General features: G+C 37.2%; 2 long non-coding RNA genes and 1 pseudogene across 3 annotated transcripts; 1 reads left to right on the top strand and 2 right to left on the bottom strand.

Annotated features, from left to right (window-relative positions):
• Window positions 1–25,435, top strand: LOC114269465 (uncharacterized). The gene is made up of 2 exons (XR_003631609.2): window positions 1–165; window positions 25,056–25,435. It is a non-coding gene; the product is annotated as an uncharacterized LOC114269465 (long non-coding RNA).
• Window positions 1,858–8,591, bottom strand: LOC145793827 (NADPH--cytochrome P450 reductase 1-like; annotated as a pseudogene). Its single transcript, XR_014333931.1, has 11 exons — window positions 8,183–8,591; window positions 7,857–8,080; window positions 5,636–6,865; window positions 5,397–5,532; window positions 4,857–4,934; window positions 4,030–4,166; window positions 3,440–3,605; window positions 3,242–3,341; window positions 2,852–3,007; window positions 2,701–2,784; window positions 1,858–2,632 (listed from the first exon to the last, which is right to left on the bottom strand). The product of XR_014333931.1 is annotated as an NADPH--cytochrome P450 reductase 1-like (transcript).
• On the bottom strand, window positions 21,783–24,539 carry LOC145789676 (uncharacterized). The gene is made up of 3 exons (XR_014327895.1): window positions 24,502–24,539; window positions 22,418–22,481; window positions 21,783–22,333 (listed from the first exon to the last, which is right to left on the bottom strand). It is a non-coding gene; the product is annotated as an uncharacterized LOC145789676 (long non-coding RNA).

Below are 25,435 nucleotides of genomic sequence, written 5' to 3'. Positions count from 1 at the left end.
CTCTCTTTTCTCAGCAGCAGCAGCCTTTCCTCTCACTCTCTCACTCACTACTCTTGTTGTTTTATCTCTCTCTCTCTCTCTGTGGCATCTGGTCGGTGATTGGCAGGTGCGATGACCTTCACAACACCTTCGACAACACCTGCAACACCTTCGGCAACACCTTCGGTCAGCTCACCTCTTTAATTTTCCTAACATTGCTGTGTGCTTTTCTTTCATCTGCAACTTGCTGTGTATGTATATACACATACATATACCAAATAATATATATATATATATATATACACGTAACTTGCTGCTGTGTATATATATTCCAGGTATTTTTTTTTTTGCTTTGATTTTAGTTCTGCTATTGTTGTTATATATTTCAGTTATATATATATATATACGTAACTTGTTATTGTTGTTTTTCTAATGTTTTGTAGCTATATGCATGTATATATCCGGCCTCTTTACTTAATTTTTATTAATTTCCTAACTCATTTCTTTGTGATTTCCTATAATTTGAGTAGTTTCTTATGATGTTTTGCTATGGATGGCTTTATTTTTTAATGTTTCAGCTACAAACTTTTTTGCTCTACATAGCTTTCATGATAAGAGATATGTGATTTTATAGCTCAAAAATAAATTTTTAAAGAAAAAATCAAATTCGTAAACCGTGTGCACATTCACAAACTTTATGCACACAAATCGCAACACGCATTGCGGGCGGTTGCAGGTTCAATTTTTTTGAAAATTGCAGACATGCAGGCGGGTCCAAACCACAAACCAAACAATCAAAAATCGATCTGCGAGCACTCTTAGGTGTTAGCGTAACTTTTTAAGCATTTAGCATCCCTTTGAAAAGATTGTGTTCTTTTAGGCTAATGTCTTTTATCACTTATATGTGAGATATTTTGATTTTATTTTATATTAACTCTACTCGCATACGTTGAGAGCACATAAATTTGCACTGTATCTAATGATTCATTTGTTGAGTGAAATATTTGTGAGATTTGAATCCAAGCCTGCTTATGATAGAACTAAAGTCTTCTTTTATTTTGAGATTAAATAATATTTTTTTTGGTTATAATTTACACACGTATTGAGATTTGAGATAGATAAATTATTTTTACTAATTGCTAGTGTTCTAAACTCTGATAATTCTTTTGCTAATATGTTAAAATTAACAATTATCTCTGTGAATATTTTCTTTAAAAGTTTATAACAGAAAAAAAATTTAAATTTTGTGAGTATATTCACTGTAAATCCTCACGAGACTACAACTCGTCCACTAGGAGTAACCTAGGGGTTTAAAGGCTAGTTGCATATGCTAAATGCAATCGTATTCCCTACGAAAATGACATAGATAAATTTTATTTTATTCTTAGTTTGTTTTGCTTGAGGACTAAAAAAATATAAGTTGGGGGTGTGATCGGAATCTAAATATTACACATTTGGCTTGTTAACACTGCTGGAAATTTTACATTTAGTGGCGTTTAAAAAACGCCGCTATTAGTGTAAAAAACGCCGCTAATTCTTTTTGCGACGTTTTGTTCCAAACGTCGAAGATGCGGCCGTCGCTATAGCATTATGACGCTTTAAAAACGTCGCTAGAATTAGTATAGGCGGCGTTTTAAAAAACGCCGCCAAATGTAGTAGCTATGGTAAAAATGACGTCATCCGACATTTAGCGGCGTTCAAAAAACGCCGTGATAGATTTTTCCTATTTTTTAAAATGACCGTTGACACTGTAGTGGCGTTTTGGAAAAACGCCATTATAGATTCTTTTTTATTTTTTTTTTATTTTTAAATTGTGCTAATTTTGTTAGATTTAACTAAAAAACATAACTGTAATAAAGCTTAAAAATAATAATAATATGGATAAAACTTTACTGCTATTTTAATATATTGACTAAATTTAAGCAAACATTACATGACTATTTCTAAACCAAAATCAAACAACAAACGCAACCCAAAAAATAAAAGAAAAAAATATGTAAGCTGGGTGTACCATTTTTTTATTTTTAGTCATGCCAATTCACGTGAGATTGTATCAGAACTTCCTTTATCCTCTTTCACATCAACAGAATGTGTTGCCTCATAGTATTGTTCTTCTGGTACTTCTCTTGAAGTCCCCTCATTGTTTTGCAATGGCACTGACCTTGAACTGCCCTCACCACTCTGTTTTGTAATGGCACTGACCATGAGCTGCCCTCACTACTCTGTCTTTGTAGTGGCACTGTTCTTGAACTGCCCTCACTGCTCTATTTCTATGATCGCACTTCCCTGGAGGAAGTGCCCTCCCGAGTTCTTCATCTCTTCATTCAACTTCTTCCCCAAGTGAACTTCTCTAAAAGACTCAGTCTCTCTTTCATGTTCCAAATCAGGGATTCCCTCCCCCTCTCTCACTTCATTTGAATCAGGACTACTAGCAACTGACCCAAAATCTCAAGAAGGCTTAGTAGATTGGAATTGAGTAATATCTAGGCTGTGGTATTATTCACCTTGAGGATGAAATTGAGTAATATCTAGGCTGCAAGCATGGGGCAACTGATGCGAAGAAAACACCAAGTGGAGGCTTGGTTGATGAGAATTCTGCCATAATCTCAACAAGGCTTCGCTGACTTGCAACTACTTATTGTGTATATTCATCCTGTAGATAGGAAAGATAGCGTTAAAAACCACTTTATTATGAAAACTCTGAACTAAAAAATTGCAAACCTTTCCAGCAGGAGATGCAAGATGCCTCAATCGCTCGGCTTCACTTGGATCAGAAGCATGAGCTGCCAGGGCAAGTAATGCAGACTGGAAAACACATACATTTAACAAATTAGTTAATGAGAGTTCACATATATAATATTATGAGCAACACACAACTAAACAAAGGAAGTGAAGAAAGATAAATGAACAAAGTTGATTTATCTGTGTGAATGGAGAAATTTGTATATGGTGATAAATCCATTAACCTTTGAGCTTCCTCCACAATGTCAATCACATTCTCACAGTACACGCCGACATAGTTTCATATCTGTGGACAAAGGAAGTGAAGAAAGATAAATGAACAAAGTTGATTCATCATTAAATGCATGCTTTTTCTAATCCAATTTGTTTTAAATTTATAGAGCAGACATTTTCCATTTAAAGCTAAAGCAAAATCCAATTGACAATTTGCTTACCAAAAATAAATAATAGTAGTAAGTCGACAGAATTTGTCATCACCTTATTCCAAATATACATCCATAATTAAGTGAATTAGAATTGCGACTTACGCAAGTCCAGTTCCAGCAATGTCAAATTCCAGATGGGTGCAAGATCGATCAGAGGCAGCCGTATGAAGCTCCTTTTTCACAGCTACATTAGACCTTAATTCCAAGATAAAATATTTGTTAGGTTGCAGAAACAAAAGCATAAAATTAACTGGCAATAGAAAAATTCAGGATTTAAAACATTCTTTTGGTACCTGCATGGATGTTGTGCATCATGAACAGCATGACCATTTGACATACTCATGCTCTTGTCCAATATTGATGCATCTGTGCTGTCATGATATACCACACGATATTCCAACACAGCAGCAGTGTAAGGAGTTGCAACAGTTGAACTGTCATCATCCTTAAGCAACTGATCTAACTCGGGCCAAAGTAGCTATGCAAATAGTGCAGTAAACATGTATATTTGCCTATGGTAACAGAAATTACAAGAAACTAGGACTAAAATATTATTACAACGCATGTTTCAAACAGAAGGCAATAGCATGCATGGTTAGGACTAAATACAATGGTAACATTCAACAGTTTATAGAGATGTAAGACACCACAATTTATCAAAAAAATACAATGGTAATCGAATATGTTACCATAATACAATGATACTCACCAGTTGTCTCCTTGGAAGTAGGTTAATGAGAGTTCACATAATACAATGGTAATCGAATATGTTACCATAATACAATGATACAACTGGTGAGCTACCCAACTAAGAAACCTACTTCCAAGGAGACAACTGGTGAGTATCCAATATGTTTTTGAGATGCAGAGCAGTTAAACGTACTTGTGCGCAATGCTAATCGAACAACACCATGCAATGATGCAGAACTGTTAAGCTTTGTGGAGGCCATTTTTGCATGCATCCATTTAACAAGCAAAACAGTATACCAGACCAATGTAGCTGGAAGTTTTATCATGGGTCTGTAAACAGAAGAGGGGAAATTAAGTTCAGGGAGCAATATGAGAAAACCATCATAATCATTCAAAAAGAAAAATGAGGTCAATATGGATTTGTCATTGCTTCAGTAAATATTCTAGCATGATGGCATTTTTCAAAAAGGAAATGGCTAGTCAGAAGAGCAACAGTAGACAAATATAAAAATGTTGCTTATGTGTTACAAGCAATTAGGCACAATCTTTAAAAGCTATGCAAATATTGAGTCAAACAATGGTTGAGACCGCATAACATCGTCCATTGAGCAGTTTAACCCACATAGATGCGATATTAGCTTGTATATGAAAGGACCTCCAGCTAATAAAATAATAATACTAAGAACAACATTTTAAAAATAAATAATAATAATAACAAATAGAAAGACAGAGGAAGAAGGGTTCCCACAGAAGAAAAAAGAAAGTTTAATAGGGAAATCAAGACACATTGATGGTTGGTTCAATTACAAAAATACATAAAATAAAATAAAAAATTAATAGGGAAGGTGATAGCATATTTAAAAATCCAACAACCATGTGAATATAAATTCCAAAATGCATGGGCAGCTTTCAAAATCATCGTCACAATGCAAATTCTCTTACAACAGAGTTTATTCCCCAAACAATCCGCACCCACCCCCCAGTCTGGAAAAACAACACATTAAACAATCAATTCATTACCTCTGGTAACCTAGGTCGTCCAATATGCGAGAGACAAATCCCAGAACTTCACTGGCTCAAGATTTGTGATGAAAATGCCTGCAAATTATCATAAAAGAATTTTCTCCTTTTCCATAAATCTAACTAAAATTTAAAACAGGAAAAAAATAAACTGAAATGAGAAACTTGTGTTGAGGAAAGAAAAAAAACAGACTCCATGGAGAAAAGGCAGCCATCAGCAGCAGTTCAGAGAATGATAACTAATTTGAGTGCATAACACCTAGAATATCAAGTAACTTGTGTTTTTCCCATTTTGTTGTTGTTTCTAAGCATACAATCACATTCACCACCACCAACCAAAATTTCATCCAGAGAGGCCAGAGGGTAAAACAAAAAAATAGAAGGAAGAAATTGACTCTGCTATTATTGGGTAATTATGTTTCAACCAAAATTTAATATGCAGTCCATTATATTCAATAGAAAAACAAAGTTTACAAAACATGGTGAAATATTAAGAAAACAAAACCACATATAAATAAAGTACAAAAGAAAATTTCAAACCTTTGAACCACATACAGCAAGGACTCATCTCCATTATTTATATCATATGAACCGTCAAAAACTACATCTGCGGAACTGTTGTCAATTAGTCGCTTGACTTTGCACTCTTGGCAAGCATTGATGACATTTTTTGCACCTGAATGAGAAATCCAACAGTAAGCAATCATGCTTGCCTCTTAAGGCTTCACTGCCCAAAAAGCTCACTTAACAAGACTAAATATTAAAATCAGAGCATTAACCTTGAACAATGAGAACGTATTGGAGAACATAGCCTGACTGTATTGATTGACTCCAGAGGTTTCTATATTCCCAAAATAAATTTTAAAATCACAAATGCTCATAGTGACTAAGCTTGCAAGTTGCAATTTTGGACTTCTTTTTATTATGTTTTAAAAATGGCATATAATTGCAAAGAAAAGAAGTTATGATGGCTTATCTGCAAATAACAAAACCTGTGTGTAAATGGAGCACAAAACCTGTGTGTAAATGGCGGATAAAAGAAAGTACAACAGTGATACATCATTATATAAAGGTACGTACACACATATAGACAGACATGTATATAAATAACTGCACAATGCATAAAGAAAGAAAGAAAGGTAAGGAAACAAAGACTGTAAAAGATATAGTAAACAGAGAAGGGAGTTATTTCAGCAACAAAACTAATTGGCATACACAAGGACAATAATACAAGTATAACCTCTACTCAACTGAACCTATTACAATCATTCAGCCAAATAATCTTCTTATTTTTTCTACTCAACAAAACTAGTATTTGTAACCATTGGCTTAATCTCCCACTGTTCATTCTGCACATTGCTACTGAGGTCATCATCAGCATACAAAAATTACATTCAAAAAAATAAAATTTAGAAAAGAAAAAAAAGAAAAACAGAGCATACCATCTAGAATCATCATTAATGATAAAAAAAAATAAACTGCTAAACCATGTATGTTATGGAGAAAACTTTACCTTTTCAGTTACGAGGAAAAAATGTGAATACACGAAAGGAATCTAGCAAACAACCTTGGATATTGGGAAAAAAAAAAAACAAAAACAAAAACAAAGCAAAACATGTGATTTTCACAACATTTTTACCAATGCATATCTATGTTATAGATGTCCAGTACCATCATCACATATCTACAGATAAGATAGATATGCACACATAAGTTCTTGTGTATATAGTAGTCTAGTCTGCAACTACAATCGCCATCACCCTCTTTCTTTATTTATCACACACAGTGTCCTATCATTTATTTATCTAACTCTTACATTGTTATTGACACGTTACATAATCAACCAAATCCTAATTATTAAACATGATCACTATGTAATTACTTGTCTGCATTACTATGGGCTGCCCATCCACATTTTGGTAGCATTTCAATGCTTTAGATCTGCTCCCAACCAGCTGTCATAAATTTTGGTGGTGTTTGTACCAATGTCTCTAATCATGTGTCTCTATCTGTCCAAAAACCTCAATGGAAAAACAAATTAATTAACATAATTTACTCTAAAAAGGTGATAGTATGTCAACAAACAGATAAAAAGTGTTTTTTATACAAAGCTGGGGTCAAAATCAAAACAGAACTACATAGATAGAGACGAATAAATAAGCATATCAAATTACACATTGTAAAAAACTGACCACTATCCATGGTAGTTGGGAGCATTAGCCTAAGAACAGACCTATGGTTTGGCATTATTTTCACAAATTTAATGGGGTTGAGTTTAAGTTCTACATTAAAAGCTACCAGATTAAATGACACTGAAATAGCTACAAAAAAAATTATATTATTAATTCAGAGCTACTTGTCATTTGCAAGATTCCAAGCTTCTTGTCTCAGTTCTGGGGATGTCTCAAGGGCTGCAAGATAGTTTGATATAAATTTATGAGGATGTTCAACATGGCAAATGAAACCCATCTCCTTCAGTATATGCCTCTCTGTTCTATTCAGGTCCATCTTCAACTCTGCATATTTCAGTAGATGCCACTTGCATTACACAAGCAAATCTGTGAATGACCATGTATAAATCAATAAAATTCCTTTTGTCATCCCACCCTAACCTTAGACAATCATAGAACATAAGCAAAAACATATCTGAAATTAATAATAATCTATCTTGCTAATAATCTGTTAAACATCTTATCTTTGGCACAAAACCGGTCGTCAATCTAAGCACTAATCCTTGTTTAAGAAAACACAACAAAACCAATGATGATTAATGTTCTTCAAAGATGTCTTACATAAACATATAAAACTATATAAACACACATATGTAGTGAGATCATCAAATAAAGAGAAGAATAGAGAAAAAGGAAGAGAAAAACATTGAAAATTTCTTAGCTGCCTATTGTGGAACAAACAAGAAAATCTATTTGAATCAAATACAACTATAGATCAAAACTATTGAACCTGAATACCTGAGAACTAAAAAATATAAAACAACCATACCTGAGAGAAACATAACCCTAGATCAGATCCAAATCATCCAAACCAAGCTCGAGCCATCGTTTATGGAAGAGATGAGAACCTAGATCGCTGATGAAAATCGAAACCTAAGCAAGAGTTTATTTAAATGGAACACAGATCCAGATCGTTACTATGTAGTGATGAAAACCTCTGAATCTTGAGTTCACTCACAGCAAGTCTAGATCAGACTCGATGAATAACAAGCCCTATAATGAAAATCAAAACCCTAATCAAATGTAAATACAATAATTTTCAATAATAAATTTGAACATATATGAAAACTAGTAAATCAAATACAAGATTGTTACCATGAAAGCTCCATATCTCAAGTGAACTCAGCAACTCCAAATCACGAGCGATTGGATACCTGAATCCATGAAAAACGAAGACCTAGATCGGTAAAGATTAAGGGAAATTGAAAAATCTCGAAGGGAAATCGAAAAATCTCGAAGGAAAATATTAAATCCTAAGCCCTAGTGCACAAATTGAAATCAAGATCCAGATTGAACAAGAAATCATTGAGATTAGAAGCATCAATCTCTCTGTAGATCTATAAACTCCAAGAAGTCTACATTGCTGGTTGCATCCACAGCTCCTTAATTAGGGCTAGTGAGAGAGAACCACTTTAGAGAGAGAGAGAGAGAGAGAGAGAGAGAGCCATTTGGAAATGTTTGAATAGATATGGTTAAGCCTCTGTGAAGTTAAAATAGACTTGTCTCATTGAGACAATCAAAAGGGCATTGTAACGCCCTCAAAATAATAACAATAAACCCATCAGTTAAGACATAAGTATTACATGTTAACCTCATAACAAAATGCCCTACGGGCTTACAGCTTTCCAAGTTAACACTTGGTTACAACAAAGAGTTCTAACTCGTTTACACATTAAGCCCTTGGCTTGAAATTACATGTAATACATCAAAAGTAAAACGACAAAACTATGCCCGCCACTAGTCTCCCAGCTATGTCCTCGGAGGTGGCATGCTTCCTGTACCTGAAAATGATATTCCCATATAGGGTGAGCCACAGCCCAGTAGAAATACACTAAACCAACCATGGACAATGACTAAAACATTAGCAATTGATAGTTGGTCAACGCTGATACAATCACATAAATTACATATTTATGTCAACGACTTACAAGTCCCAATTACTTTTCATTTTCCTTTTAACAACAGATAAGCATACTAGCTCTATCATCATTTCCACAGATATGTATAAAAACTATATCTCACATTCAGATAAGCATAAAAGCTATATCCACATTCTCAACAGATATGTATATCAACAATATCCACAGATAAGCATACAAGCTGTATCCACACTCTACAACAGATATGTATATCAACAATATCCACAGATAAGCATACAAGCTGTATCCACACTTCACTTCACAAAGATAAGCATATGAGCTCTATCTTCACTTCTCTAGACAAGCATATGAGCTCTGTCTACGGAGTACATCCCCTATCTCCTCCAAATACCTATCCGGTTTAGAGGTCCATCCCCTATCTTCCCCTAAACCGCGGAGTACATCCCCTATCTCCTCCTCTACACATAACGCATATAAACACATTGGTTCTATATACAATCACACAATACAAACAATTAATGTATTCTAGCCACTGTCAAGTTCCATAACACATTCCATTGATTAGTTTCAGTTTGCCTAATCAACATACATTGTCTACAACAATCACGACTATCCTCCACCGATAGCCCCAAGCAGTTATTTCTAAAACAGAAAATAAATGCGCAAATGGATATTCAATCAACATTTCATTTCCTCATTTCTCACCAATTAATTATCCCAATTAATTAATCAATGTAATTAGGCCATTTTCCATAATTACCATTTCAACCCTTAGGTCCCATTTTCATCAATGATTCAACAATCATTCCATTTTTCTATGCCAAACATGCATCTAGGTTTATTATGAATAAAACCCCAACTTTTGTAAAATTACACAAAAGCCCCAAACTTTCACAAAATTACCAAACCAAGCCCAACATCTCAAAATACCAAAATTTAAAGACAAAACCCATAGAGAGGAGTAGGATATCCCTACCTCAAATTCGGAGTTCCAAAGGAGAAGACGACAAAACCCAACGTGCTCCAAAACCCGTGATTTTCAGATTAAAATGAAGCCCTCGACGATCAACAACTTTTTTGTAAAGGCCAAAGGTGAGTAAATCACTCCTACTAGATCAAAACCTAGAGAGAAGGTAGAGTCTAGAGTGAGAGGCTCAACAATGGTGTTTTTGGAAAAGTAAGAGAGAGAAGAGAAAGTGAAAAAGTGATTTGAAAAGTCACAATTTCGGGACTTAAACCCAGTCTTCCGCTCGAGCTTAAAACACCCCGCTCGAGCGGCCACTCACAGACTTCCGCTCGAGCGGCCAACCTCCCGCTCGAGCGCAGAATGCACTCGCCCAGCACTTTTGCAGAACCAGACCTCCGCTCGAGCTCCCAACCTTACGCTCGAGCTCACAACACTGCACACAAGATACTGGATGGACGTAATCTACGCTCGAGCGCCAACACCTCCGCTCGAGCGTACAGGCCAAAAATCTGGGCAACTAGTTTTGGTTTCTAAACTCAACCAACCTGTAACAAACCCGCTCAACACATCCCATAACTCAAAATACAAAGTAAAGAAAGGATGTAAACAAGATAATAAACAACTACCAACAACCACGGACACATGTCCGGATCACTATACAACAAGGGTAAACCCGGGATCGCTATAACCTCCCCCCCTTAAAGAATTTCGCCCCCGAAATTAAGCACAAGTTTTCAAAACAAGTTTTTCTCCCTTTTAATCAATGTTACACTTGAACATTCAACAATTCGACCCATTCCCGGTCATCCCATCCCTTTAACAAGAGACATATCACAATATGTAAACCACATATGTATTATCAACATGCATCAACATTATGCACTATCTTTCCAATTTCAACAATATATTCAACAGATATAATGTTACATTCAACTTCCATATGAGGCAAGTTCCAAAACATACTTCCAATAACCAAAACATTTTCAATGTTTCACAACTTAAGACATATATAAAAGCTCTTAAGTTCAACAAAATGTAAAATTTAAATACAAGATTACATATCAACAAACAAGTCCGGATATTTCTCTCGGACTTCCAACTCACGTTCCCAAGTGGCTTCCTCCACTCCGTGATGTTTCCACAAGACTTTCACCAAAGGAATGGTCTTGCCACGCAGGACCTGATCCCGCCTATCCAAGACCCGAACCGGTCTCTCCTCATACGAGGCATCCTCATCTACCTCTAAATCGGTCCAATCCAACACATGTGATGGATCTGGCTCATACTTCCGAAGCATACTCACATGAAACACGTCATGCACTCCGGATAACTGCGGCGGTAAGGCTAACCGATAAGCAACCTCACCTATCCTCTCAAGGATCTCAAAAGGACCAATAAACCGAGGGGACAACTTCCCACTCTTCCCAAACCTCATCAGACCTCGCCTAGGTGATATCTTCAGAAAGACATGATCACCTACCTCAAACGCCAAAGGCCTCCTCCTACGGTCGGCATAACTCTTTTGTCGACTCTAGGCTGTAACAAGCCTCCTACGGATAATCTCAACTTTCTCCGTCGTCTCCCTAACCAACTCCGGACCCAACAAAGGTGCATCACCCACCTCGGCCCAACAAACTGGAGACCTACACGGTCGGCCATACAAGGCCTCAAACGGTGCCATACCGATGCTAGACTGGAAACTGTTGTTGTAGGCAAACTCTACCAATGGCAAGTGCCTCTCCCACGTCCCACTGAAATCCAGGACACAACCCCGAAGCATATCCTCGAGGATCTGAATAGTACGCTCGGACTGCCCGTCAGTCTGAGGATGATAAGCCGTACTAAAGGTCAACTTAGTGCCCAAGGCACTCTGCAAACTCTGCCACAACCTAGCAGTAAAACGAGGATCTCTATCTGAGACGATCGTCACTGGGACCCCGTGCAATCTCACTACGTCCCGAATATACAAATCGGCAAGATGATCTACCGAATCTCTCACGCGCATAGGAATAAAGTGTGCCGACTTAGTCAACCGGTCTACAACCACCCAAATAGCGTCACTACCCCGCTGAGTCTTCGGAAGACCTACAACGAAGTCCATAGTGACATGCTCCCACTTCCACTCGGCAATAGGCAAGGGTTGCAACAAACCCGCTGGCCTCTGATGCTCGGCCTTCACTTGCTGGCAAGTAAGGCACTTCGATACGAAAACAGCCACATCTCTTTTCATACCCCGCCACCAAAACTGGCGACCCAAATCCTGATACATCTTAGTACCTCCCGGATGCACCGCAAGGCGCGAATGATGAAACTCTCGGAGTACTTCCTCTCTGCAAGACTCCGGTACAAACAAACGGTTTCGGTATCTCACACTCAGGTCGGGATACACCGTCAAACCCTTTTCAACTTTCCCACTGGAGATCTTCTCTCGGAGGGATTCTACCTCAAGGTCACCTCTCTGTGCCTCTAACACTCTAATCACAAGTGTAGGCTGCGCAACAACAGAAAACAAGGCCGCAGCCTCAACGGATTCGCCTAGTAGCAAATCAAACTCGCCAAGTGCTCCCAACATTTCCCATTCTCGGATGGCTATACTAGCAACATCACTAATGGTCTTCCTACTAAGGGCATCGGCCACAACATTGGCCTTTCCCGGATGATAATGCAACTCAAAATCATAATCCTCGATGAACTCCATCCATCTCCTCTGCCTCAAATTCAAGTCTCTCTGTGTAAACAGATACTTCAAACTCTTGTGATCCGAGAATACCTCGAACCTCTCACCATAAAGGTAGTGCCTCCAGATTTTCAAGGCGAAGATCACAGCTGCTAACTCTAGGTCGTGTGTGGGGTAATTCTTCTCGTGTATTTTCAACTGACGTGAGCCATAAGCTACCACTTTTCCCTCTTGCATCAACACACAACCCAAACCCTCTCGTGAGGCATCACAATAAACCGCATAACCCAACCCTCTCTCCGGAATAATCAACACCGGAGCGGTGGTCAATCTAACTTTCAGCTCTTGGAACGACTTTTCACAAGTCTCACTCCACACAAACTTGACTCCCTTCCGAGTCAGCCTAGTCAACGGTGACGCTAACCTGGAGAAATCTTTCACAAACCGACGGTAATACCCAGCTAATCCCAGAAAACTGCGGATCTCAAACACACTCTTAGGCTGTGCCCAATCTTGCACTGCCTCAACCTTGGATGTATCAACAGACACCCCTTCCCCGGATACCACGTGGCCTAAGAACTTGACTTCCTCCAGCCAGAACTCACACTTCCCGAACTTGGCATACAGCCTATGAGCTCTAAGCAACTCAAGCACCACTCTCAAGTGTGCCTCGTGCTCCTCCTCAGAAGACGAATAGATAAGGATGTCGTCCACGAAGACAACCACAAATCGGTCTAAGAACTCCCGGAAAATCCGGTTCATCAAGTCCATAAAGACTGCCGGTGCATTGGTAAGCCCAAATGGCATCACCAGAAACTCATAATGGCCATACCGCGTACGGAATGCCGTCTTCGGAATATCTTCCTCCCTGACCCTCAACTGATGGTAACCCGATCTCAAGTCTATCTTAGAGAAACAACGGGAACCCTTCAACTGGTCAAACAAATCATCTATTCGGGGCATAGGATACTTATTCTTAACCGTAGCCCGATTCAACTTCCGGTAGTCTATACACAATCTCAAGGCACCATCTTTCTTTTTAACAAAGAGGGCCGGTGCTCCCCACGGTGAAACACTAGGGCGAACAAAGCCCTTATCTAGCAATTCCTGGAGCTGAACTTTCAACTCAACCAACTCTGCTGGAGCAAAACGGTAAGGTGCCATAGAAATCGGCGCCGTACCAGGCACTAAATCAATAGAGAACTCTATCTCTCGGTGAGGTGGCAAACTAACAAGATCTTCGGGAAAAACATCCGAATACTCACAAACCACCCTCGGTAACACAACCAGGGTCTCACCACTCTCACCACTCTCAACGCTAGCCAGTAGACTACTAAGCTCACTTCGCCCTCGCGAATCATACCCCGGTGGCAAAACACTACCAACCCGGTCTCCCAAGAAATGGAACCACTCCCCGCTCAAGGTACATAATGTAACCCTCTGGCGGTAGCAATCAATAACAGCCCGGTATGACGATAACCAGTCCATACCCAAAATAACATCAAAACCCTTCATGGGCATGACAACAAACGGAAAAGGAAGCCTATAATCGGCGACCTCTATATCACATCCTCTAACACCCTGTTTCAGAATCAACTCACCACCCAAAGGCGATACCACACAAATAGGAGATGCTAACTGTGCTAACTCCAATTCCAAAACAGATGCAAATGCAGCAGATACAAAAGAATGAGATGCACCCGTGTCTATCAACACATTAGCAACTGAGTTGCAAAACAGAAAAGTACCTCTCACTACTGATGGAGCCGGTACTAAATCCTGCGCGGTAACAGCATACACGCGCCCCGTAGGCCCCTGGTCTACCTGCTCACCTCTCGGAGCAAAAGACTGCTGCACAGACTGGGATGACGAAGCTCCCGGATTGGCCCTCGAGGCCTGCACAGACTGAGCTGGCTGAAAACCCTGCGTCTGTCTAGAACCAGACGCTCCCGAAGTGGCACTCAACTGTGGGCAAAACCTCTTCATGTGCCCAGGTTGTCCACACTGATAACAAATCAAGAGCTGCCCCCTGCCCAAACTCTGACTCTGCGGTCTAGCTGAAGAAGAAGCAGCTTTCTGACCCCCACCCTTCTGCGGGCAAACAGATATCTTGTGACCCAGCTGGCCACACTTGTAACAGGTGAAATCCCCCTGACCACCTCTCCCGGAGCCTACACTCGGCACTGGAAAGGTCGATCTAGAGACTGCACCCTGAGACTGCTGAGGGTTATAACCCCTCTGCCTCCAGCCATCACCCTGACTATCCTGGCTCCTCTTGGAGCCTCTCTGACCCTCATCCTCCTCCTGCATCATAAGCTCCATATGAGCTGCAGCGTCCACTAGGTGTCTATATTCTCGAATATAAGACCCACCAATTCTCAACTTGAGGCCCCGCCTCAACTTCCGCTCAAACTCATAGCAACGGCGTTCCTCAGACGCCACCAGTTCAGGTGCAAACCTAGACAGACTGGTAAAAGTAGCCTCAAACTCGGCCACTGACAAGCCCTGCTGATTAAGCCGGCTAAACTGATCCCTCAGCTTCTCCCTTGCTACTGCAGACAAAAACCTCTCCTGAAAAGCATTCACAAACGCCTCCCAAGTACCACCAACACGAGCTTTCTCGTACTTCCACCATTGACCCGCATCTCCCTTCAGTTGGAAGGATGCCAAGGTCACTTTCAGTGCTCCGTCCTCGATGCCAAGCATCTCAAACGTCTTCGTTGTCTGTTCGAGCCATTCATCTGCCTTAAGCGGCTCTTTAGGATCCCCGATAAACTCGTCCGGATTACACCGAAAGAACTCCCTCTTCAAGAAGGAAGGCCCTGTCTCAGCTGCCTGATTCCCAGCTCTAAGAATACCTAAAGCTCCTGCTATCTCTCTGGCCAAGGCACCCATAGCCTGCTGACCTACTGGCTCGGCCACATTGGCCTGCCCAACTCCCTCCTGCACTGCCGGAATCTCACCCTGTAACGGTACTTCCTGCCTCGCAGGTCTACCACGCCTAGCACCTCTTCCTCGTCCTGACATCCTAATAAAGGCAACACAGAACGTTAGCACATTCATAGGTGTGCCGAAACTAATCACTCACGTCCTAATGCATGGACAACTATAATTCACTCCACATAAGCACATAAACACATAAGCACTTACGAACTTCATTTCCGGATAATGATAGTCCCGAGACGTTACTAGAGTTCCGGTTAGAAACAGCATTGATCAAGTGCTTTTCCAACAAGACTCCCAGAAACTCAAGGATCCAATCAACATCCTAGAAATTAAATCCCATACCCACATAGTCACATAAGCATGTTATCAATTGAGCACATAGCATATGATACTACATCTAAGTCTCTATCAAGCGAGACAAACCCATTGTGATCCTAATCACTTCCCACGTACCCAAAGTATTCGAACCCGGTACGCTCTGATACCAAGTTGTAACGCCCTCAAAATAATAACAATAAACCCATCAGTTAAGACATAAGTATTACATGTTAACCTCATAACAAAATGCCCTACGGGCTTACAGCTTTCCAAGTTAACACTTGGTTACAACAAAGAGTTCTAACTCGTTTACACATTAAGCCCTTGGCTTGAAATTACATGTAATACATCAAAAGTAAAACGACAAAACTATGCCCGCCACTAGTCTCCCAGCTATGTCCTCGGAGGTGGCATGCTTCCTGTACCTGAAAATGATATTCCCATATAGGGTGAGCCACAGCCCAGTAGAAATACACTAAACCAACCATGGACAATGACTAAAACATTAGCAATTGATAGTTGGTCAACGCTGATACAATCACATAAATTACATATTTATGTCAACGACTTACAAGTCCCAATTACTTTTCATTTTCCTTTTAACAACAGATAAGCATACTAGCTCTATCATCATTTCCACAGATATGTATAAAAACTATATCTCACATTCAGATAAGCATAAAAGCTATATCCACATTCTCAACAGATATGTATATCAACAATATCCACAGATAAGCATACAAGCTGTATCCACACTCTACAACAGATATGTATATCAACAATATCCACAGATAAGCATACAAGCTGTATCCACACTTCACTTCACAAAGATAAGCATATGAGCTCTATCTTCACTTCTCTAGACAAGCATATGAGCTCTGTCTACGGAGTACATCCCCTATCTCCTCCAAATACCTATCCGGTTTAGAGGTCCATCCCCTATCTTCCCCTAAACCGCGGAGTACATCCCCTATCTCCTCCTCTACACATAACGCATATAAACACATTGGTTCTATATACAATCACACAATACAAACAATTAATGTATTCTAGCCACTGTCAAGTTCCATAACACATTCCATTGATTAGTTTCAGTTTGCCTAATCAACATACATTGTCTACAACAATCACGACTATCCTCCACCGATAGCCCCAAGCAGTTATTTCTAAAACAGAAAATAAATGCGCAAATGGATATTCAATCAACATTTCATTTCCTCATTTCTCACCAATTAATTATCCCAATTAATTAATCAATGTAATTAGGCCATTTTCCATAATTACCATTTCAACCCTTAGGTCCCATTTTCATCAATGATTCAACAATCATTCCATTTTTCTATGCCAAACATGCATCTAGGTTTATTATGAATAAAACCCCAACTTTTGTAAAATTACACAAAAGCCCCAAACTTTCACAAAATTACCAAACCAAGCCCAACATCTCAAAATACCAAAATTTAAAGACAAAACCCATAGAGAGGAGTAGGATATCCCTACCTCAAATTCGGAGTTCCAAAGGAGAAGACGACAAAACCCAACGTGCTCCAAAACCCGTGATTTTCAGATTAAAATGAAGCCCTCGACGATCAACAACTTTTTTGTAAAGGCCAAAGGTGAGTAAATCACTCCTACTAGATCAAAACCTAGAGAGAAGGTAGAGTCTAGAGTGAGAGGCTCAACAATGGTGTTTTTGGAAAAGTAAGAGAGAGAAGAGAAAGTGAAAAAGTGATTTGAAAAGTCACAATTTCGGGACTTAAACCCAGTCTTCCGCTCGAGCTTAAAACACCCCGCTCGAGCGGCCACTCACAGACTTCCGCTCGAGCGACCAACCTCCCGCTCGAGCGCAGAATGCACTCGCCCAGCACTTTTGCAGAACCAGACCTCCGCTCGAGCTCCCAACCTTACGCTCGAGCTCACAACACTGCACACAAGATACTGGATGGACGTAATCTACGCTCGAGCGCCAACACCTCCGCTCGAGCGTACAGGCCAAAAATCTGGGCAACTAGTTTTGGTTTCTAAACTCAACCAACCTGTAACAAACCCGCTCAACACATCCCATAACTCAAAATACAAAGTAAAGAAAGGATGTAAACAAGATAATAAACAACTACCAACAACCACGGACACATGTCCGGATCACTATACAACAAGGGTAAACCCGGGATCGCTATAGGCATCCTATTAATTTAGGTGATATCACTCTTTGAAAAGTGTGTCTGCCATTGAAATGTATCCCAACGTTTTTAAAAGCGTCTTGATAGAAGCGCCACCATAAGCAACTTTTTTTGTAGTGTAACATACACTTTATTAGTTTATTTATTTGTATTATTTTATAATTTTGTATAATATTATGTGTTTTCATCCATTTTAAATGTTTTTATATAAATTGTTGTATATATTACATTTTAATATAATTTATATGATATTATATAATTTTAATAATATTATATATATAATAAAATAAATAAATAAGTAAAACCTCTTGGCCGTGGAATCCGACAGACAATACATGTGTATATATATTATATTATATTATATAATTATATATATTATTATAATAATAAAAACTAAAAATAAAACTAAAAATAAAAAAAATAAAGACATCAAAAAAAGAAAAAAAAAAGAAAAAGAAAAAAAAACAAATAAAGCAATAAATGGAGGTTGAAAAATCCCAATCCTCCTATGTCAATCTTTATATATATATATATATACTAGCGTATACCCGTGCCTGAAGGCACGGTGTAAATAATGTTAGGATTATAATATAATTGTAATCGCAACACTATTTAAATTTAAGATAAAAATGCAATTATAAAAATATATTTAATAGACTACACTCTACAGTTCAAAACAAATCAAATATATAAAAAAAAATAATAATAATAAATATCTAATAATGCACACCAACCAGTACTCTGTAATTTAAAAGAAATTAAAATTAAAATACACACCAGTTAGTATTACTGCTGCCAATCAAATTCTAACTACATAAGAAAAACAAACATGAGCCTTTATAAACAACAAAGACCAAAGCTTGGATCTAATACTTAATGCACCCCTCAAATTGGATTTACTGACAATTTTTCTACTTTAAAAATGTTGTCACTAATAAATTTTTATTTATTGACAGATTACAAAAATATGTTTTATAAAGATGCTTTGAGATATTACTTATCATCTCAAAAACATATGTTATAAACAGATGCTCATTATAAAGATGCTTTAAACATACTTTTATAAACAGATGTAATTTTGAACAGAAGTAATTTTTACTTCTTATAAAAACATGTTTTATAAAAATGGATATTACATGGAATGCAGTAATTTTTTATCAGATGTTTTAAAAATGAGCAGATGTTTTGTAAAAATTCAAAATTCCCAAAGTAATATTACTTCAAAATTTTGAATTAATAGATTCTGAATTTTTATAAAACAGATGTTTTGAATTCAAAAATTAAAATTTTGAAATCAAAAATTAATGAGATGGAGTGCAGTAATTTTACAAAAACATCATCAAAATTGAGTGCAGTAATTACATTTGCTCCATTTTTGTTCAAAATTACTCCATTTTCAAAATTACTCCATTTTTGTTCAAAACATCTGCTCAAAATTACATCTGTAAAATCAAAATTACAGATGTTTTTATAAAAAATTTTGAATTCAAATTACTGCACTCCATTTTTATAAAAACATCTTCAAAACATCTGCTCATTATAAAAATTCAAAATTCCCAAAGCATGTTTTACTTCTTAAAAATGGATTCTGCAATGTCTTGATTTTCATTGATAGACAATCAGCTTGTTGATAGACAATGTCTTGATTTTCATTGAAACAGACCCATGCTATTCCTACCTCTCCATTTTTGCACTTCCATGCTCCATCTACCACACATATATAACTGGAAAACAGAATTTAAAGATAGGTTATTAGCAAGAAGACCACAATTCTCTGTATTTTCATCTTTTTCCAAAGATATCAGTAAGACATTCTAAGATATTATCATTGGAAAACATGAATGCACAGTTAGTCCAATGTTGATGAATCTCATTAGCAATTGAAATAGTTCTGCTCTATTGTCATCTTTTCATTATGGAAGACCACACTATTTCGCTGCCTCCAAATTGCCCATAGCAAGGCAATAGATTGAACAATCATGTCCTCTTCTTTAATCATTGTAACCCAATTGATCCACCATGTTTAAAGCAAACTGGGTGGCCACAGGTAAAGTCCAAGCCCTTAGAAGTACCTCTCCAAATTCTTTGTGATACATGACATTGAAAAAAGAGATGTTCAATGGTTTTGGCCGCATTCGCAAATCAATCACACTGGATTGGGAATATCCCTTATCTTTAACTATCATCTCACAGATACTATATTATGAAGACACTTCCACACAAATACTGCCCATTTAGAGGGAATTCAAGATTCCCAGAGTTTTTTCCAAACACAAAAATCAGTTGCATTCACACCACGTAAATCTTATAATCCTTATTTATCTCCGTACCTCAGAACTCAGAAAAAATACTTTCCATATACAAAATAAAAATAGAGCAGATTGTTTGAATACAAAAAATAAAGCAGATTGTAAAAATAAGGCAGATTGTTTGAATACAAAATAAAAAAATCAAACTTTGAATATTTTCATAATATTCCTTTAAACCATGGTTGCTATATCCACCAAAACTATTCCTTTAACATAACCTATGACCACCAAAACATTCAATTAAGATTCTAATAATAGATTCACCCATAGATTTGTATCAATATATGCATGAATTGCAAATCGAATCATGACCTGAATCGCAAACCGCAAGATTCTAATAATAGAGCAAGCATCTAATACAAAAGTCAAACTTTTGAACAACAAAAAACATGAGTTGGACAAAAAAAATGCAAATAAATAAAGTGTCTTACATAAAGGACAATTGACAAAAAATTAAAATTTACAAAATATTATCTAACTGGATCCAAAGTATCAATTCCAACAGATGTTGGACTCGAATGAGAAAGGATTAAGAGGATCATGGAATTGATGTGAGGGGTCAGGGATGGATATATTTCTAGGAGATCCAAAGGAGTCTTCCAATGTATAGTTATGGATCCAATAGAATTCATAGGTATTGGGAAAAAAACCCCTATCAAAAGATCACTTCAAGACCACCACACTAAACACATCTAAATTCAAATAAAAATTAGGAAAAGGCAATACTTACACGTTCTATGGCTTCACGCTCCTCAGGTGTAACTGTTACAGACTGTGGCATTGCTGTAGCAAGCTGTCCCAGTACGTTACTGATAACATATTAACAGCAAATTAGGACCGTGAACATTCATAACTATCATTTAAATGAATATAACCAACCAGAGAACATACCCCTCTCTACCTTCAACAGGTTCATTGATCAGGCAAACAAAATCAGCCTGGCGCTCCTGAATAAGCCTCATCAGGTGAGGGTTTTGCTTCCCTAGCTCCTGAAGCATGGGCTGTCAATAAGAAGAGTAACTGAGGCTGTTTAGGGTGGGTTTTTGCTTCCCATTCAAACAAACACTTAATGGGTGTGACTTCTAATTCTAAATGATAGAGTCTTTTTCCCCTTTTTCTTCCAAAATTCTCGGCAACCAAACTTATACTACACAAAAGAAATAAATAGAATGAACGACATAAACTCATTCAGAATAGATTTCAGAATAAATTTGGAAAGCATAGATTTCAGAATAAACAACTATGTTAACTACTCAAGAACTCGAGGAGGCTTATAAGATTTCCATGAAAAAAATGATTCAAAAATTTCAAATCAAAGGGTTGCGAATTGAAGCCAGTCGAAGAGAAGGGAGAGATAAAGAAGAGGAACAAAGAGGGATTGAGATAAACAGAAATGAGAATTTAACTGAAAAAAAAAAAACATTACCAACATCTCAATAAATAAACATTACCAACATCTCAATAAACATTACCAAAAAGGGATATGTTAGAATCAGGTCATGGTATTTGACAATAAATAAATAACTAACTAAATAAATAACCTAATTGAAGTTAAGTTTGAATCTGAAGGTGAGAAGTTATTATCAGATAAATAAATAAATTGAGACCTAAATAAATAAATAACTAACTAAATAAATAAATATTATCTGATAGTCAGTTAAACACCTTCAGAGGAGTTAAGTTATTTAAATAACTAACGGGTTTGAACTAAATAAATAACTAACTAAAAAAATAAAGTGAAAAGTTAAGTTTTCAATAACCTAATTGATGTTTTCATGATTTTCAAAATAGGAAAAATCAGCTCATGAAATAAAATTAATTCTAACATCTCTAAACAACCAAATAAGCATCAAAGAAAAACGAAAAAATTGAACACAATGAACATAATCCACAACTACCTCTTTGGTAGCAGATGAATAACATCTCAACGCGGATACTGCAGGCTGTTGTATCCTCTGCAAGGATTGTTCTAAAATCTGAAATTAAATACTATCTATTAGATGCAAAAAAATCTTCCTTTTTCAAAATCAAAACATACGATTGAAAGACCTACCGGAACAGGAAATCCTCCAGCTCCAAGTTTTTGCCTTGCAATCCTCCGCATCCTCACAAATGAACTAAATACATACATACATAGTCCACATACACAAAGAAACCATAAAATTAAGCAGATAATATCTCCAAATCAGAGGCAAAACAAAATATTATACATAGTTCAAACCCGAATTGCAACAGACAGAAAATAGTCAATCAAAAAAAAAAAAAATTGAGACTCAATCAAAGATAGTCAGTTAAACACCAAAATCGATCAAAATCATTCAAACAGATCTAGTAGGTAATCCATAAAGTTTTTCTGAATATAGCCATGAATTGAAAACACAAATATATAAATAAATAAATAAATAAATAAATAAAAATAGAATTTATTGGGGAAAATACAGCTTTGATGGACGATAGCGATGTTTCGGATGGACATGGAACCCAAGAAATGTGTTCTAATGAAGTGCAGACTCTTCCAATTTTGCAGAAATTTGAACAAACATATTCTAAATAAAGCCAATTACAAACATATACATACACAAACAGATATTGTTTATGCTCTATTCTTACTGCTTGATCACAACCCATAAGCTTCAACTTGAGGACATAAATGCATTACCAAGACATAAACAAATGAAAAATTACAAAAAGAAATTTCTCAGAGAAAAAACAGCTATAAGTCTCCACAGTCCTTACATATCACATCAAATGTTGCCAAAAAAAAGTAGAAGTGTACCTAAAATAGGCTATGATCTCATAACTCTTTAACTTAGAAGTGTACCTAAATCCATTTATATCTATTAACTCTTTAACTTAGAAAATATTGACATTTGTATTCCTTCAAATAATATTAAACTAAATCAAGAGATTCCCCAGTTGGCCTATAATAAAATCAGCCACTTGACTCAATGCAGAAAGAGGTTTCCAAAACCATTTCCAGTATTTCTATTCCATTCTGGATATTGACAATGACAGAAAATTCTTCCCTCAGTAAACATTGTCCTCAAGCAAGCATCATGTATGATAAAAAATTATGTCGTTAAGTAATGTAATGCAAACTAAATAAGCTCAATTGAACCTGGAGATTTCATGTTCAGGATCAAACAAATAGCATTATTAAGATAAGAATCCGTTATCCAATTGCAAAACAATCCATCTTTTGTAATGAAGTGGAGTCCCACAAACATCAAACATTACAAATTTACAATGATCATTATATCATAAACATTGTATCTGAAACAACTGATCAACCATCTAATTTTCACATGATGATAAATGTGCCACAATAATCAATGTAATGCTGAAAGAAAAAAGTCACCTGATCAATCGCCTTGTAGCGGGCGTGATCTTACTGTCGACAGCCTTAATTAAATCATTGTAATAGCTCTCAGTCACCGTAGATTTCTTCTTAGCCGCCCCGGAGAGCGAAAACCAGACCTTAGGCCGTAAAACCGCCGGAATTCCCTTCCTTATGAGATTCTTGAGCGTAATTGCATTTGCTAAAACTGAAAATCGAAGGGAAGCTTTAAGGGTAGAAGAAACATGAGTCTGAAAATACCAAGTTCAGGTAAATCTTGAAATTTATACTCTTAAACATTGATTTCAGAATTTATACTCTTATACATTGAAATTTATACTCTTAAATTTCTTGTAGTTGTCTCTAATTTTTATTTTTTGTTTCAGAATTTAAAGAAGGAGCATGCAGCTTTATGCAATGAAGTGAACGGCATCAATTAGATGTTCAAACATAAATAGCAGTGGAGAATCTCATTTCCAATAACCCTGTGGGAGAATAAAATGCATAGCCACTACAAATTAAATTTGCTCACCTTCAATTTGTAGAATTTGGGAGAGCTGACTCCAGAGCGTCGAACAAATTTCAATTTTCAATTTCAATTTTCTACAAAAAATAGCAGTGGAGAATCTCTACAACAACACATTTCAATTTTCTTTTTCTTTTTTTCCCTTACAAAAAACCCTAAAAAAAAAATCCCAAATTCTACAACAACAACAAAAAACCTAATTCTACAACCTAAAAAAAATCCTAAAAAAAAAACCTAATTCTACAACAACAGATTTCAATTTGTAGTTATATACCTGTAGGTTGGAGTCGCTGGTTCGGGTCGGAGACAGAATCAGGCTGGTCGAAGAGAGAGAGTTGAGAGAAGACAGATCGTCGACAGAAGAGAGTCCGGCGGGACTGAGCGGCGAGAAGCGAGTCAGGCGAGAGACTCGATCATCGGAGAGAGAGACTCGACTCGATCGTCGGATGGAGGGAGGCTCGGTCGGTGACAGCCTCGGTCAGGCCGAAGAGAAGGGTTGTAAGGGAAGGAGGAGTAGCGTAGCGAAGAGGGAGGGTGGGTATCGAAGGGTTCGAAGGGTCTTCAATGGCTGTGGTGATGAGAGACACTGTGGAGAGAGGGAGCTGAAGAGAACGTGGGACAGAGGGAGAGATGCACTCAAAACGGGTGGGAAATGTATCTCTGATTCATCTTGGCCGTTGATCTAAACTCAGGATTCATCTTGGCCTTTAAAATCAAATGTATCTCACATACATTTTAACACATTTTCAAAATCCCTCTTGCTTTATTATATAGATATATATATTATAATATTATATTTATTTATTTACTGTTTTTTTTTTTTTCCAGGTCTTTCTCTATAAAAAGAGCTAAGTTGGGAGGAGAAGGGAAGGGGGAGAGCAAGGCTCTAAAGCAAGAGGAAAGGATAAAGAAAAATAGAAACAAAGGGAAAGTGGGGGAGTTTAGTTTGTACATATTAGAGTGTGGTAGTTTCGGGAGTATGCGAAACTAACTTCCTTGTCTTAGGGTTAAAATGAAACCCTGATTAAGTAATAGTGGTGAGTTGTATTTAGTATTTTAAGTTTTGATTTGATTTGGATAAATTGTGTAATTTTTAGATTTTTTTGTACAATAAATGTTCTATTCAAACTATGTTATACAATTGTTTTCACTGTTGTGTATTAAAATTGTTAGACGAGTAATACCTAATAAGACGGGTTGTGCATCAA

This window comes from Camellia sinensis, chromosome 1, assembly GCF_055761805.1.
Source record: "Camellia sinensis isolate YWXY chromosome 1, ASM5576180v1, whole genome shotgun sequence".
In the NCBI taxonomy this organism is placed as follows: Eukaryota; Viridiplantae; Streptophyta; class Magnoliopsida; order Ericales; family Theaceae; genus Camellia; species Camellia sinensis.
The sequence above is the reverse complement of the archived record's forward strand: the minus strand, read 5'-3'. Positions and strand labels throughout refer to the sequence as shown.